Below are 15453 nucleotides of genomic sequence, written 5' to 3'. Positions count from 1 at the left end.
GTGAAAGTTGCTTACGCAGGTGTTAGGCCTAAAAAGAGATGGTCAGTCAGAGGGACAAGGAAAGAAGCTGAGCACGACCCAGCTGTTGGGAGAGAAGGGCTGATTGGATGCTTGGGATGATCCATGATCTCATTAGACTTATCATGTCTGTTGCTACCTTAGAGTTCTGGTTTGTAGGACACAGTTTGGAAATGGGAGCAAGTGACAGGAATGCAAGGGTCATTCTGCCAGTGTTAGGAACATGGGCTCTGGAACCCCACATAGCTCTACCACTGACTTCTTCTGGGACCTTGGGGAAATAATCCTCTGTCCCTCAGTTTGCTTATCTGTAAAGTAGGGCTCAGAAGTGGGTTCCTTCATAAGGGCACCATGAGAATTCTGAGTTAATATCTATGAAGAGTGTTTAGGACAGTACCTGGAATGTGATGTGCCTATTTAAGTATCAATGATTATTAACTAGTACCGACAAGAGACTAAACAAGATGACCAGTAATCAAAATAGTCACTGCTTATGGAAGACTTACTAGGTGGAGTCCCCTGCTGTTCCCTCTACCTGCACTGTCACTTTTACTCTCTGAACTGCCACTCAAGAGATGGTTATTTTTCCCATTGAACAGAGGAGGAGATGGAGGCTTAAGGAGTTAACTACATACATTGCCTGGAGTCAGGCAGCTGGAACTCTAACCCTGGGTTCTTTGTTTTCAAGTCTGAACTTTTTTTTTTTTAAAAGGTTTGTTTTATTTATTTGAAAGGCAGAGTTACAAACACAGAGAGATCTTCCATCCTCTGGGTCCCTCCTCAGATGGCTGCAACAGCTGGTGCTGGGCCAGGTCTAAGCCAGAGCATTAGCAGGGAGCTGGCTTGAAATGGAGCAGCCAGGACTTGAACCTGTACTCATATGGGATGCCGGCACCACAGGTGGCAGATATACCTGCTATGTCACAACATGGGCTCCCACTTTTTTGTTGTTGTTGTTAAAGATTTAATTATTTACTTGAAAGGGAGTTACAGAGACAGTGAGAGAGAAACAGAGCAAGGAGGAGATCTCTTCCATCCACTGGTTCACTCCCCAAATGACTGCAATGATTGGACTCGGCCAAGCCGAAGCCAGGAACCAGAAACTCTTTCCGGGTCACCCATGTGGGTGCAGGGGGCAGGGGAGGAAGTACTTGGGCCATCTTCCGCTGCTTTCCCAGGTATATTAGCAGGGAGCTGGGTCAGAGGTGGAGCAGCCAGGACTTGAACTGCTGCTCGTACAGGGTGCTGGCGTTGCAGGCTGTGGCTGAACTCACTGCTTCCCAATGCTGGCCCCTCAAGTCTTCACTTTTAAGAGGTAAGCAGGAAGCCTCAGAAGGAACTTCGGGAAGCAACCTGAGAACGTGTGGGAGTGTGGGAGCAGCCGTTCTCTTCACCAGCCCTTTATTTGGAAGGAGACTCAAGCAGGCAGAAGTGCCGGATTCCAGCCAGTCAGGGGTCTGTGAAAAGTGTTCTTATGGATTCTAATTTGCCATATTTTCCTATTGAATGATGTTTGGTCTCTTGTACTCTGCATTGTTCTCAAACTTGGCTGCCCATTAGATTCCCCTGGGAAGCTTTTCCCAACTTCACCCTGGCCAGTTGCATGGAAATCTCTGGGGGAGGGACTCAGGCACCAGTATTTTCACAATCTTCCAGTTTGAGTTCACTGCCTTGAAGTGTTTGAATCTTAGAAGCCCAAGGATTCTTAAACAATGCCCAGGCCCCGCCATCCCTGAGCCCAACCAGCTTGGTCTGCGCTGGCCCTTAGGCCATGATCTGCAGGTGATCTGAATGTACAACCAGATTTGAGAAGCATTGTCTCAACACTTTGGGTAGCAGGAGAAAATGCTTAAGTTATTTAAAAAACAGTCTAGAAAGATAAAATTGAGAACATTTGTATGTGTCAGCAATTACATGTTTACAGCTTTTATCGTGATTCAACATCCTACACTGTTCTGTGGTAAAGCTTGGCCAAAGAGGGACAGCACAGGTGGAGATTTATTACAATAAAAGGGCCGTAAAATGAGTAATGCTTAAATGCTGATAAGATAGGATCAAGGGGCTATGTTGGGGCATTGCAAGAGCAGATGGATTGCATGCAAAATGATAAGGAAAGGTGAAAGCACTCCATGCAGCCCTCATGGCCTCCCTGACAGCAGCTGCAGGTCCTGACACATCCGCAGCCTCTGCACTTCTGCAGTCTCCGGGGGTGAGCCTGGGGCATGATGGAGCCATGACGACAGGCCGCAGGCCTGGTAGTGAGGGTCAGCCAGAGCCCACCCAGGAAGGGCGACATGCAGGCGGGGGCTTGGGGTTGAGACCCCCTGCACTGGGGAAGATGAAGCCTCCCCTGGCCAACTGTGGCCTGCTTCTGGCTGGACGTCGAGGTAAGTTTTGGAGGGGGCATTCTCCCAACTCTTTTGTCCTAGATGGCAGAGGGCCAGAAGAGGGCTAGCAGGCTGATCGGGCACAACACGGTGACACGAGTAGTAAAGTCTTGCATTGCTAAGCCGTCTCTTCGCATCTGCAAAAGGGGACCAATAGCATTTTAGACTGCCATTAGGATAAGAAGAAGTATTTAGGGTGTCCCTAGCAGAGCCTGCATATGTTTTGCCTGCTGCCAGCTGGCGTGCTGGGGGCAAGGCTCTGAGGGCCACACATGCTTGGTGCTGGCAGCTGTGGAAACCGCGGCTGGCAGGCAAGGAGAGCGTGGTGTGATGCTGGGAGATGCTGCCCCTGGCTTGTGCATCCCTCTGTCAAATGAGCTTGGCAGCCTGCTGGTTTCCATGGAAACATGGAAATTTGGCCAGCCTTCCTTTAACCTGAGGATGAATCAGGAACTTAAAGGAAACTTACATCCTAAGTGACAATGTCTGATCACCCAGTGTCAGTCATCAAGGCTTTTGGTCAGTATTGCTAAACTTACTAGAATTTTACTGAGTTTATCTGGTGAAAGAACTAAAGCACATTTAAAAACATTCATTTTTAGCACTGTGCCTCCTGGTATTCGGCCGTGTGTGTTGGTGTGATACTGTCCTGCTTATTAATATTTTCTAATGTTAATAACTTGTGGGTTCTTGCCACGTATTCGGGGAAGAATTCTGAATGCTGGCTCAGATAGACCAGACAACATGGTAAGTTTTTAAACTTTTTATTTAGTGAGAGAAATGCATAGGAGAGTGAGGGCTTTATCTAAAGGAGAAAGGGAAGTCTGGAACTGAAGTTGGAATCCACACCCAGCAGAGAGCAGGCCAAGAGCCGCATGCAGCAAGTGTTTGGTTATGAGCAGCTACTAGCAACTTAGCATGGGCAGCCCAAAGGCCACGCGCCCAGAAGGCACAGGGCAGCAAAAGGAGGGGCCCACCATGCTCCAGGCCTTTTATTTACTCCCAAAGAGGGTGGTTATGTAGCCTGATTGGCAGGTGGGCATACAGGTGGGGGCAGTAGGGACAGGAGATCACATGGGGGGCGTGGTGAAGGCGTGGTCTTCCAGCTCACAAATCTAATCAATTTTATCCTTTCTGCCTGCCTACATCAAGTGTAGCGTTCAGGGCTTATGTCACCTTTGGATAGGGGTGTCTTGAAAATTAATAAGCGATTTGGTATTTTACAAAGTTTTTCCCTCAGAAAATCTGTTATGGATACATAGCATGAGGCTTATGGTAAATATCTTTGGAACATAATGTAGTTAAATTATTGATGTTAATTTTTTTTTTACACTCATCTGTCCCAACCTATGGAATAGGCAAAGTTTATCATTAACTCTTTTTAAAAAACTGTTTAAAAATTTTTATTTAAGTTATGCAATTTTCATTTATTTCATATATATAGATTTAGGAACATAGTGACACTCCCTTCCCGCCCCCCGTGCACACTCCAACCCTTCCTCCTCTTCCCTCTCCCACTCTTTAATTTTTGCAACAATCTATTTTCAGTTTGCTTAATGATCATATAGTTAACCTTACACTAAGTAAAAGAGTTCAACAAATGTCTCTTCCATTGAGGAACAGTGCTAAGGGCTATAAACAATTATTGATTCTCAAAACGTCCATTTCACTCCAATACATTACATTTTAGGTATTTTATTAGTTACCTGGAATCAGGGAAAACATATGATATCTGTCTTTTTAGGACTTGCTTATTTCACTAAGTATAATGTTTTTCAGTTGCATCCATCTTATTGCAAAAGACAAGATTTCAGCCGGTGCCACTGCTCACTAGGCTGATCCTCCGCCTGTGGCACCAGCACTCTGGGTTCTAGTCCCTGTTGGGGCTCTGGTTCTGTGCCGGTTGCTCCTCTTCCAGTCCAGCTCTCTGCTGTGGCCCAGGAGGGCAGTGGAGGATGGCCCAAGTGCTTGGGCCCTGCACCTGCATGGGAGACCAGGAGGAAGCACCTGGCTCCTGGCTTTGGATCGGAGCAGCGCGCCGGCCGTAGCAGCCATTTTTGGGGTGAACCAATGGAAGGAAGACCTTTCTCTGCCTCTCTCTCACTGTCTAACTCTGCCTATCCAAAAAAATTCTTTTCTTTTTTTTTTTTCTAAGAGCTGAATAGTACTCCATAGTGTATATATACCATAATTTCTTTATCCAGTCAACAGCTGAGGGACATCTGGGTGATTCCATATCTTAGCTATTGTGATTCATGCTGCAATGAACATGGGGTACAGATAACTCTTTCATATGCTGATTTCTTTTGGTTTGGGTAAATTCCTAGAAGTGAGATGGCTGGATCATATGGTAGGTCTATATTCAGATTTCTGCGGTATCTCCATGCTGTCTTCCACAGTGGCTGTACCAGTATACTTTCCCACCAACAACGGACCAGGGTACCTTTTCCCCACTATCATCAGCTCCTGTTCTGCATCCTGTATCTGCCTTCCTGGGCCCCTCTCTTCTTACCCAACCTCATGTGTTCTCACTGATCCCCAGAGGTTACCAATATAGCCTGTCTCTCATCAGGACTTCTACTCCACACCACCGATCCCACCTCTTTCTGCATGCCCAGTGGAAACATGCAGTTGATCTTGGTTAAGAGTCAGAAATGAGTAGAGAAACTTAATTCACACTATTGTGTGAATGACTGATATACTGACATAGTTATAGTACTTAGTTATGGTACTTTTTTTTAGGAAAGAGAAATTTTATCCTCTTCCCCCTACCTTCTTCAACATTTTTTCCCAATAGAAAAAGATTTCAGACCATTTGACGAAGTGTAGTGGAAAGATTCAGAGAAGCTGGAAGGGATATTTTGTGTGCAGGCAGCCACAAGAGAGGATGAACGCCCACTTGGGAGTTTAATTTGTTTTCAGTCCTTTAAAACCAGGCCTTCCGTAAGTGTGTCCCCTGGTCCTTTAGGGCTGTTACTGAGATGGGGGACCCTGTGTTAGGAAGGGCTATGGAATTTGGTGGCCCAGTGCAAAGTGAAAATGTGGGAAACCTTGGTAAAAATTTATAAGGAATTTCAAGATGGTACCAGAGAGAATTAGCCCAAGGGTGGGCTCTAGGCATAGGCTCCTGGGAGAAGACAGGTTGCATGCTTGGAAGGTTGGCCCTACCCCACGTTAGAGAAAGTGAAACACATTTTTTACTGAAGCCCTTTAAGGGCTCATGGCTGTGAATCTGTAAGAAGACGACCAGGGGCAGCGTCTCTTATTTCCAGGCTATGAGCATATCTCTTGGGCACTTCTTGGTTCAGATTCTTTGGGATGCTCACCAAAGTTTTTTGCTCTTAAGTTTCCCTGGCTTCACTTAAAAGCTCCCATGCTTGTGTGTCGCAAACCATGATACTCAGAGCTTCAATATCAATTGAAGGAGAGGAGGAGGAGGATGGAAGGTGGAGGATCCAAGGTGGATGTCAGGACAGGCCTGGGCTGTCCCCTGAGCTCCTTTCCCACTAAGGGCATTTGGTGGTTGGGGTCTCTGTGGGGTTGGGTAAGGACAGCAGCCTGCCACGTTCCTCTCTTTCCAGCTGCTTGCAGTAGAACAGTGACTCCTGTGGGTGCTGATCATGCGAGCTTTTCTGAAATGTTGTGTTTGTTGTGTTCTCCGTGAGCCACTATGTCCTCTGGAAGAGCCCTCTGGTCAGGAAAGTCAAATGAGCCCTGAGCAGCAGTGTCTCTGTTGCCATGGCAACCAGTGGTGGTGGGCAGTGACCTTGATCACCAGGTAGAGGTGAAGAGCGGGCGTGTCCCCTTGGTGGTGTTTTGCTAAGTGTGTGTGCAGATCCACACCAGGAGGACGCATGGAGGGACATGTGGGAAGCATGGTAGATAGACCCACTTCTGTCTTCTCATGAAATTAGTAGACTCGTCAGAAATTCTGAATCTATAAGCAATCCTTTTATATTTTAATTAAACTAGAGTCTTCTAGCAGAGATATGGTTCTTTGTGGAACTATTGAACTCACTCCATAAGTAAAGGGACCAGGCCCTTAATGCTCTTCGATTTTATTTTTTATTATTTTACTTTAAAGAGGGAAAGAGAGAAACCAAGAGAAAGGGAGAAATTTTCCATTCATTGCTTCACTCCCAAATGCCTTCAAAAGCCAGGGCTGGGCCAGGCTGGAGCCATGAGGCTGGAACTCAGTCCAGGTCTCCCATGTGGGTGGCCAGAACCCAAGTACTTGAGCCATCATCTGCGGCCTCCAAGGATGTCCATTAGCAGGAAGCTATATCAGGAGCAGTCGGGACTCGAACCCAGACACCACCATAGGGGATGTGGACATTCCAGGCACTGTCTTAATTACTGCGGCAAACACACAGCCCTTGGGTTTATTTTAGAGGAGTCTGTTTACATGAAATACATATGCAATAGAATCTCTGATGTGCTTTCTCAATTATATTTCCCAGTGAGACCTACTTTGCCTCAAAATTAAAGTGTATTTTAAGAAAGCCCCTATCTTCACTATAAACATTAAAAAGAAATAACCACTTAAATACAATTTTGGGCGATAAAAATAAACATATCCCAGGGCTGATGTACTTTGACATTTTGAGTTTTGTGGGGTTTTCAAGTCAGTAGCGTGGGATTTAAATTATGTGAAGGTGCATTCGTTAGTGTTGCTGTGACTCTGGGAGAAACTGTGGCCTGAGGCCCTGGGAGGCTGCTCGGCGTGTGTGCAAGTGAATCGGAGGTGGCTGAGAAAACATTTCAGGGTCCAGTCTGTCTTCCACTTCCTCACTGCCTGGGTGAATGAGTGTGGGCGGTGCCGTATCCAAGGCAAAGTGAAAGCCGATTATAACTTGTGACCTCTGGGAGAGCACAATTCAAGCCAGGGGTTGTCAGGGGGGACTCTCAGAGCTGACTCACTGCGGATTCGGGCATCAGTTACACCACAAACTTTAACCCGTTCCACATCCTACAGGAGCTCAGGAACTCAGTCCTGACTGTTGCATGGTTCTTACCAGGGGGCCAGCCCATCACTTTGAGTCTCCTTCTTCCCCCTCTTCCCCCTCTTCCCCCTCTTCCCCCTCTTCCCCCTCTTCCACCTCTTCCCCCTCTTCCCCCTCTTCCCCCTCTTCCCCCTCTTCCCCCTCTTCCCTTTCCCGCTCCAGTTCCCCCTACCTCCTCTCTCTTCTTCCCCTCTCCCCTCCCCCCTTTCCCCTTTCTCCCCCCAACCCTCTCTCCGGCTCTCTCACTGTCTCTCTCTCTGACACACACTCACACTTGAATGATGGAGAATCGGTTCTGCTTCTTTAAAGAGCCGAGCAGCTTATCTGCATCTCATCTTGCCCACAACACAGGCCCATCTAGAGATTTCTGTGTTTGGGTTGATTTACATGAATATCACCCATCAGCAGAAGGTAATCCAGATAAAGCACCATTCCCTTGAAAGGGCCGCTTGTTAGCTGTCTCCTCCGCATACTGGGGTTGCTGCTGACTTTGTCACATGGGCTCACTACTACAGATAATTGATGATGATCTTTGCTCACAGTAGCTCTCTAACTAGGCACTTGATAAAGACAACAAATTTTAGTATTTGAGAAAGAACTGTATGCATTGTTGTATATACTTATGTGCAGAAATATGTTTTTATGTAGCCAACTGTTTGCTCAGAGTTTAGGTACATGTCCTGGTTCTGGCCAGCAGGGATGTGTCAGAGACCACCTTGACACCTGGGAGAATGGATTATTTTGGGGTCCTGAAGGACAGGAAGTATCCACTTCCCCAGGAGAGGTGAATGAGCTGGAGCTCACGCTCGCCCATTGCTGAGGTTGGAAGACAGAGGCTGCAAGGCCTGTGTGGAACAGCAGGAAAGGTGGGGTTGCAGTGAGCTCCCGGCAGCCCCCATGCCAGTGTCCTCACGGATTCTTCAGCACAGAAGCAGTATGGGTGGGGTGGGCTGGGGAGTAGGAGCCACCCTTCCAGATGTGGAGTCACAGGAGGAACAAAGGACTAGCCCCACTCCCGATCTGGGAGGCACTGGGCCAGGACCGGAGCTTTTGCGAGAAGCCATTCCCATGTTCAGCTTCTGCAATGCCTCTGGTCAAGTGAGCTGGGGCTTTGGGTTTATGTTGCTCACTCTGGGAGTGGACCCGAGCGGTGGCTTGAGAGGAGGACAGGGCAGGAGGAGCTGGCAGACAGTGGACGCTGATGCACGCGTCCTAATGCTTTACCTGCAAGGATCCGCGAGCCCTTGCTGGTGTGGTGGGGGACTTATTCCTGGCTGGGCTGCTTTCTTGCTGAGAAGGCTGAGTTCCCTGGATTCTCTCCTTTCTCTGCGCATAGCCACACGGGATGCGATTTGCCAAGCCAGATACTTTGTCAGGTCCTGTACTGATCACGTGCACGGCTCTGGAGGCCCTGGCTTATCCCACCTGCACATTGTGGAGTGAGTGAGTGCTGGCTGCTGGCTTTACTTACTGTTCCCCAGAATAGTCTCTTGTTTGCTTGATACTGCCAGTTTGCTCTGTTAGCCTGACTTTGCTCTGTGACTCTGGTTTCTAAAGGGAATAGAGTTGCAGATACCTTGTAGCATCCACCACCACTTCTGTCTGGCATTGGAGCTAAAAAAAAAAAAAAAAAAAGTCACCTTTGGGCAAAACTATGGAAACCACATTGAACGTCATCCTGTTAAACTGTTACATGTCATTGACTATAGTGCAGGAGAAATGTGAGAAGCCTTGAACAACAGTTCTGGGTTGAGCTGAGACTGTATGTTTACTGCATTTGGTTGCACGGGAGCTGCGCCTCTATTTCTCTAATGACTTAATGCTGATCAACAATACTATATACTATATAGATAGTACTATTTAAATAGTACTCTCAATAATACTATTGATCATCATCATCTTCATCATCACCATCTCTCTGTCATCTCTATCTGTGCATCCGTCTATTTTAAGTCTGGAAAGTGGATGGCGAGAGTGCACCTGAGAAGCAGAAAGTCTGACGAAACTGCTCACCCGCCGCGAGCCTTTCTGCCCGTCAGTCACTTAGTTAAAACCTCTGGAGGGGACTCTGCGGCAGGCCCTCTTGTTTAAAGGTCAGCTGTATCATTTTCTTTTTCTGGCACTTCCCATCTCTTTACTGGCAGGACTTACCGGTATCTCCTGAGTAGCACTCTCCGTTTGACTTGCTGGCTCTGTGTAGTCTCTTTGCTCCTCTGCGAGTATCATGCCCACTAGACTGTGTGAACAGCTGCACCGGCCATGGCCTGGCTCCTGCGGCCTTGTCTTCATATCCCAATGTTGCCCTACTGAGTTCAGGACATTTTGCTGCACAGCTAAGTTTTTAGAATTTCCCTTCAGCAGGAACCTAGGTGCTGTGCTCTTGATTATCTTGGCACATTTTATTGTTCCCATGATCACTGGGGCTTCCCTCTCCCTGTGAGTTAGGAAGAGGGCTACCAGCTTCGGAAGCAAAAAGAACCTCAGGTTACAAGAGTCCCTTAATTATGCCTTCCATCTGCTCTTCCTCCTTCTGTATTTCCAACTTTATTCCATGATGTCATTTCCTGAGGTTCCCAAGATGGAAATGTTTGTATAATTTTTAAAATCTCACCTTCATCCTTTTGGTCTTAAAAGTGCAGACTTAAAACATCAGTGACGACGGCGCCGCGGCTCACTAGGCTAATCCTCTGCCTTGCGGCGCCGGCACACCATGTTCTAGTCCCGGTCGGGGCGCCGGATTCTGTCCCGGTTGCCCCTCTTCGAGGTCAGCTCTCTGCTGTGGCCAGGGAGTGCAGTGGAGGATGGCCCAAGTGGTTGGGCCCTGCACCCCATGGGAGACCAGGATAAGTACCTGGCTCCTGCCTCGGATCAGCGCGGTGCGCCAGCCGCAGCAGCCATTGGAGGGTGAATCAACGGCAAAGGAAGACCTTTCTCTCTGTCTCTCTCTCTCACTGTCCACTCTGCCTGTCAAAAAACAAACAAACAAACAAAAAACAAAACAAACAAACAAACATAAAAAACACATCAGTGACAGCAACACAACCAGATGCTGGCAAGTGCCCAATCTCCAGTCACTGTTGCACTTCGGGCCTCTGTTCTTTCCTCACTAGACTTCTCTAGGCCCCTAACCGGTCCCTGTCCATCTACACTGTTCCTGTACAATACTGAAAATATCTTGGGTGATAACTTATAGAAAGTTGATCTTCAAAATGTGTGCCTTCTGAGCTATGTCTCATTATTTAAGTATTGTGACCTGTATTATATATTACTTGAATTATTGAATAAAGTGTCCTTTATAAAATGTAGATAGGGTACTGATGAACGAAGGCATAGATGAGGATCCTAACTTGCACAACTCAATAAGATCTAGGGGCTGTGGGACTACTGAGGCTGCAATGTAATGTGGGAGATGTCATACAAACCGGAAGAGGGGAACAGATACTCCCCAGATGACAGTATACCAATGGATCTGGGGAGGACTCTTGCCAGTGTCCACACTTGACAACCCAAAAGAGGAATTGACCTGTTTGGAAATGTTTTGTCTCTCTGACAAAAGGAAGCAAGGCAGAGATAGGACAAGACTGGGATTTCTGAGGATTTGCAGGGGGGAGAAGTCCACATCAGAGAGCTGCCAGCTTATAGGCAGTATCAAAGGTCATGAACAAGGTCATGAAGTGGGCAAGGCAGGTGTGAAAGAGGAAGAGGCCTGTGGAGCCCTGAGCACTCAATACTAGGCACTTGGAGAGCAGCTGGGGTTGAGAAAGTGCCCACGAGGGAGCAGGAGCAGGCAGCTCTGTGTCCTGGAGTGAACGGAGCAGGTGTTGAAAGGGGCTTTGCTGCCAGGCCCTGCTGGTGGCTCAAGAAAGGTGGGAACTGAGCAGCGGACATTGGCGGGGGAGGGGGACAGGTCTGATTTCAGTGGGGTCATGAGGACGCGGGAAGAGGATTACAGGCAGCAAGTCTGAATGACTCTGGCAAGGAGTTTTACATAACAGGGAGTGCAGATGCTGGGGGGTAGCTGCAAGGGAAGGTGGCGACGTGAACACTTTCTTTGGGCAGTGGTTCTGATGCTTAAGATCATCCCTATAGCCTGGGAAAAATGCACTCGGCAGCCAAGCTTGTGTTTGAGTTGGGGAAGCTGAGAAAGAGTCAGAAAGTGTGAGACGTGGACGTCTTTGGGCACCGCAGAGAGATTTCTCCCATGTGGGACTGAAGCAAGGCAGCAGAGACGGTGGTCTCCTAGGGGAGGGATAAGCAGCCCTCTCTGGGCTTGCTGTGGGGGGCTGCAGGGAACAGGGTGGGTCTTTGCTCATCTCAAGAGGCTCCTGCTTGCCCTGAGCCATCCGCCTCAGGCCCTGCCTCTAACAATGTTTGCAAGGTGTGCTGGGGACTTAATTGTCTTCCCCGAAACTGGTCACAGATTATGGGCACAATATAAGCAAGTCTGGACACCTGAGTGACTTGTTGGGGACCATGGTGACAGCCACTCCTGAGGCAGAGAGCTGCACATTTCATATGAATTTGTCTTTTTGTTTTTGTTTTAAAAGAGTTATTTATTTGAAAGTTAGAGAGAGGTAGAGCCAGAAGGAGAGACAGAGAGATAGGTCTTCCATCCACTGGTTTACTCCCCAGGTGACTGCAATGGTCAGAGCTGAGCTGATCCGGAGTCAGGAGCTTCTTCCAGGTCTCCTACGTGGGTGCAGGAGCCCAAAGACTTGGGCCATCTTCTACTGCTTTCCCACACCATAGCAGAGAGCTGGATTGGAAATGGAGCAGCTAAGATTTGAACCGGCACCCACAGGGGATGCTGATGCTGCAGGCCAGGACTTTAACCTGCAACACCACAGAGCCAGCCCCTGTGTTAATCTTATTCTCCACCAGAGCCCTATGAAGTAGGCACTTTCATCTTCATTTATATTCAAGGAACCTGGTGTGCAAACAAATAAAGTCCTGTCCCAGGTCTCCCAGCAGGGCTGCCATTCAATCCAGGTCTGTTTGACTGCAAAGTTTACACCATGTAGCACCGCTTCTCTATTGATCCTGTCCGCCAGAAGTTTGCTTAACCTTTTTAGACTCTGTTTTTATATTCAGCTTTTAAGTGTTGAGGTAGAAAGTAAAGAAAGATTCCATAACAATGTGTATAAATTACCTTCCGTCGATAGTGGTAATTGCTCTATTTTATCTTTGACTTCTTTTTCTCTGACATTGAGAGCTGTCCTTTAAACTTACTGTTGTAAAATGTGAAGAGTGGAGACATTTATTGCATTTTTGCCATTTATTCTTTGTGTTTTCCTAGCTTATGGCTTTTGTGACTTTTTACCCTAACCCTGTAAGCCCTTACTTGTGAGTCTCTTCCCCAAGTGACTGGCCTCCTGTTTTACTTCCTCTGGACTCCTCTTAGTGCCTTGATGTCATTCTTTGGCAGAACATTCCACAGAGTTCCTGCTGCACCTGGATTGTAACTGGATAAAGCAGGAAAACAAGGTCTCTTTGGTTTTCATTCATTGACATTTGGAGAACTCTTGTAGAGACAAGGCTAAAGCTCTCAGTAGCCCACTGGACTGATGCTTCTGTTAGTTGTTAGTGACTCACATTTCTCTCAAGGGTTGTGAGTGCGGAGCTCACTCTTTATGATACAAAGCAGCGTTTCCCAGGCCGGGTTTTATGTTCAGGGAGATGTGCCCGGAATCCAAAAAAAGGACAAGCCGATGTCAACATGTTTGGAAACTGATGCCTGGAGCTTCCTCTTTTGACAATTGATAATGCTGGGTAGCGTGTTGTAGTACAGTTATTGTGGAAAACAGTATGGAGGTTTCTCAGTCAACTAAGAATCACCATGTGATCCAGCAGTCCCAGGACTGGGTAACCATCCAAGGAAAATGTAATCTGGCTGTCAGAGAGACATCTGCACATGTTTATTGCAGCACTGTTCACAACAGCCAAGAAAGGGCAACAACCAAAGTGTCCATCAACTGGTGAAAGGATCAAGAAAATGGTGTGTGCACACACACGCACACACATACACATACACACACACTAAAATATTATTCAACCACAAAGGGATGACAAAATATGTCATTTGCAACAATGGGGATAGAACTGGAGATCATTATGTTAAGAGAAATAAGCCAGACACAGAAAGAGAAGTACTTCCTCTCAATATCTGGAACATAAAAAAGTTGATCTTGTAGGAGTCGTGAGTATAGTGTGCTTATCAGAGGCTTAGGAGAGGAGAGGAATGAGGGATGAGTAAGCGTTGGTTAACCAGTACTAAGTTGTAGTTAGATAGGACTAAGAAGTTCTGGGATTCTGTATCACAGTAGTGGGGACTATGGATGATGATAATGTCATGTATATTTCTCTTAAAAAACTAGAAAAGGATTTTGAATGCTTTCACCATGAAGAAATGTTACGTGTTTGAGGAGATAGATGTATTTACCCTGATTAGATGTATTTAAGCATCACAGGATACCCCACAAATAAATACAGTTTTTATGCTTCAGTTAAAAATGTTTTTAAAAATAGCTAAGAAGACTTTGCTTGGGTATTCCTAGTAACAGACTGTGAAATGAAGATTCAGGGATGAGTGGTTTATTTGAGAGAGATTGGAAGCAATAGAAGAGCAGTGGGAAAAGGCTAGCAGGCTAGGAGGAAAGGTGGCCAAGTGTGCGCTCCCAAGCCAGCCATTGTTGTGGTTGGTTAGAAGTCAACTCCAAGGGGCGTCTGGGAGATGGTGTGAATGGTCTGCCTGAGCATGGGCCTTCCTGAGGGACAGTGGGCTGTGGTATTTCTGCACCGATTCTGTGCAGCTTGCTGAGGCCTACACCTGCCCACCCACATGCACACACACACAAATACTATTCAGCCACAAAGGGATGAAATCTGTCATTTGCAACGACGAGGATGGAACTGTTGCAGCCCAAATGGCCTTCTGCACTTGCTGAAACCCCTCAGGAGAGAGATGCGGTTCGTGTCCCTGGAGGTGGCTGGGAGGAATTATGGGAGGAACACAGGGTGTGAAAATTGCCTGTGATGTAGACAGAACTCTGACTTTCAAATAAACAAACAAATAAGTAAATCTTTAAAAAAAAAACCATGGCCATAGCATGTAATGAGAATTTTTGCTTACCTGAAACTTCTAATATTACTCTGAAGAACAGAAAAAGTCCACTGCTCATAGTTCCAGACAGGAAATGAAAGGCTGTGATTGGATGATATCACTGTCAATCATTTATCCAGAAAGAAGGAGCAAGTGTGAGCAGGCTGGTCCATGGAGTTGACAGTAGAAGAGACCCTTTCTGTTTGATTCACCAAAGACAGGTGAATCTAAAAGGACTTTTGAAATCTTTCAAGAAGGAAACTCACTGCCAAGAAGGGCTGAGTAGAAAATGAAGGGAGTTTTTGTAAAAATCCTTCTGGTTGATGCCAACCTCCTAGTGTTCATAATTTTTCCTGCACAATATTGTAAAAATACTTTGTTCGTTAAACTAGGACTTGGCACTAAGGAGATCTCGTCCTTGCTTGAGAATTTCTCTATGATAGAATCTTTCTTATCCACCTCCTTCTGTTAGTGCTGTAGCCATTGCAACACAAAGCCAAGTCCTGATTTGCTGGGCCAAGTCCTAAGCTTAGCATATTCGAGTTATGTCATGTTCAACCTTTTGTTAAAAACTCCAGTAGACAGATGAATAGATTGAGGTTCAGAGAGGTTAATTACCTTCCCCGAGGCCACACAGTTATTGGCAGAATTACGTTCTGAACCCAAGTGTGACTGACTCTCCAAATCTCAAATTCTGCCTGTCCTGCCATTGCTGTTGCTGTTCATTATTTTTTTTTTTAATTTTGCTATTTCTCTTGGAAAATACCAGCACAGGCTTAATTTAAAGAATAGAAAGGTCCTCAGGAACTAATACTAGTGATAAATGGGGATTGGGGGTTGAGGTGGTGTGGGAAGGAAAGGCTTTGGAGAATAGGAAGAGTGAGAAAGAGTGAGGGATAAACACAAACATACCAGCCTCTCCAGGCTCTGAAGGGTTACACCAGCT

At 46.7% G+C, this 15453-nt stretch overlaps 1 long non-coding RNA gene across 3 annotated transcripts in view; it reads left to right on the top strand.

The window, feature by feature from the left end:
- Positions 1-1094: 1094 nt before the first annotated feature.
- The window catches only part of LOC127487255 (uncharacterized), a 409483-nt gene continuing 395124 nt past the window's right edge, over positions 1095-15453 (top strand). For 2 of the 3 annotated variants that reach the window (XR_016213275.1, XR_016213273.1), the window contains exon 1: positions 1109-1333. This is a non-coding gene — a long non-coding RNA (uncharacterized LOC127487255). Of the gene's footprint in view, positions 1334-15453 lie in introns of all 3 variants that reach the window. The other variant, XR_016213274.1, reaches the window with a different exon arrangement.

This window comes from Oryctolagus cuniculus, chromosome 9 (assembly GCF_051225735.1).
Source record: "Oryctolagus cuniculus isolate XC-2025 breed Fujian yellow rabbit chromosome 9, ASM5122573v1, whole genome shotgun sequence".
Taxonomy (NCBI): domain Eukaryota; kingdom Metazoa; phylum Chordata; class Mammalia; order Lagomorpha; family Leporidae; genus Oryctolagus; species Oryctolagus cuniculus.
This window is presented reverse-complemented; position numbering and strand designations above follow the sequence as displayed.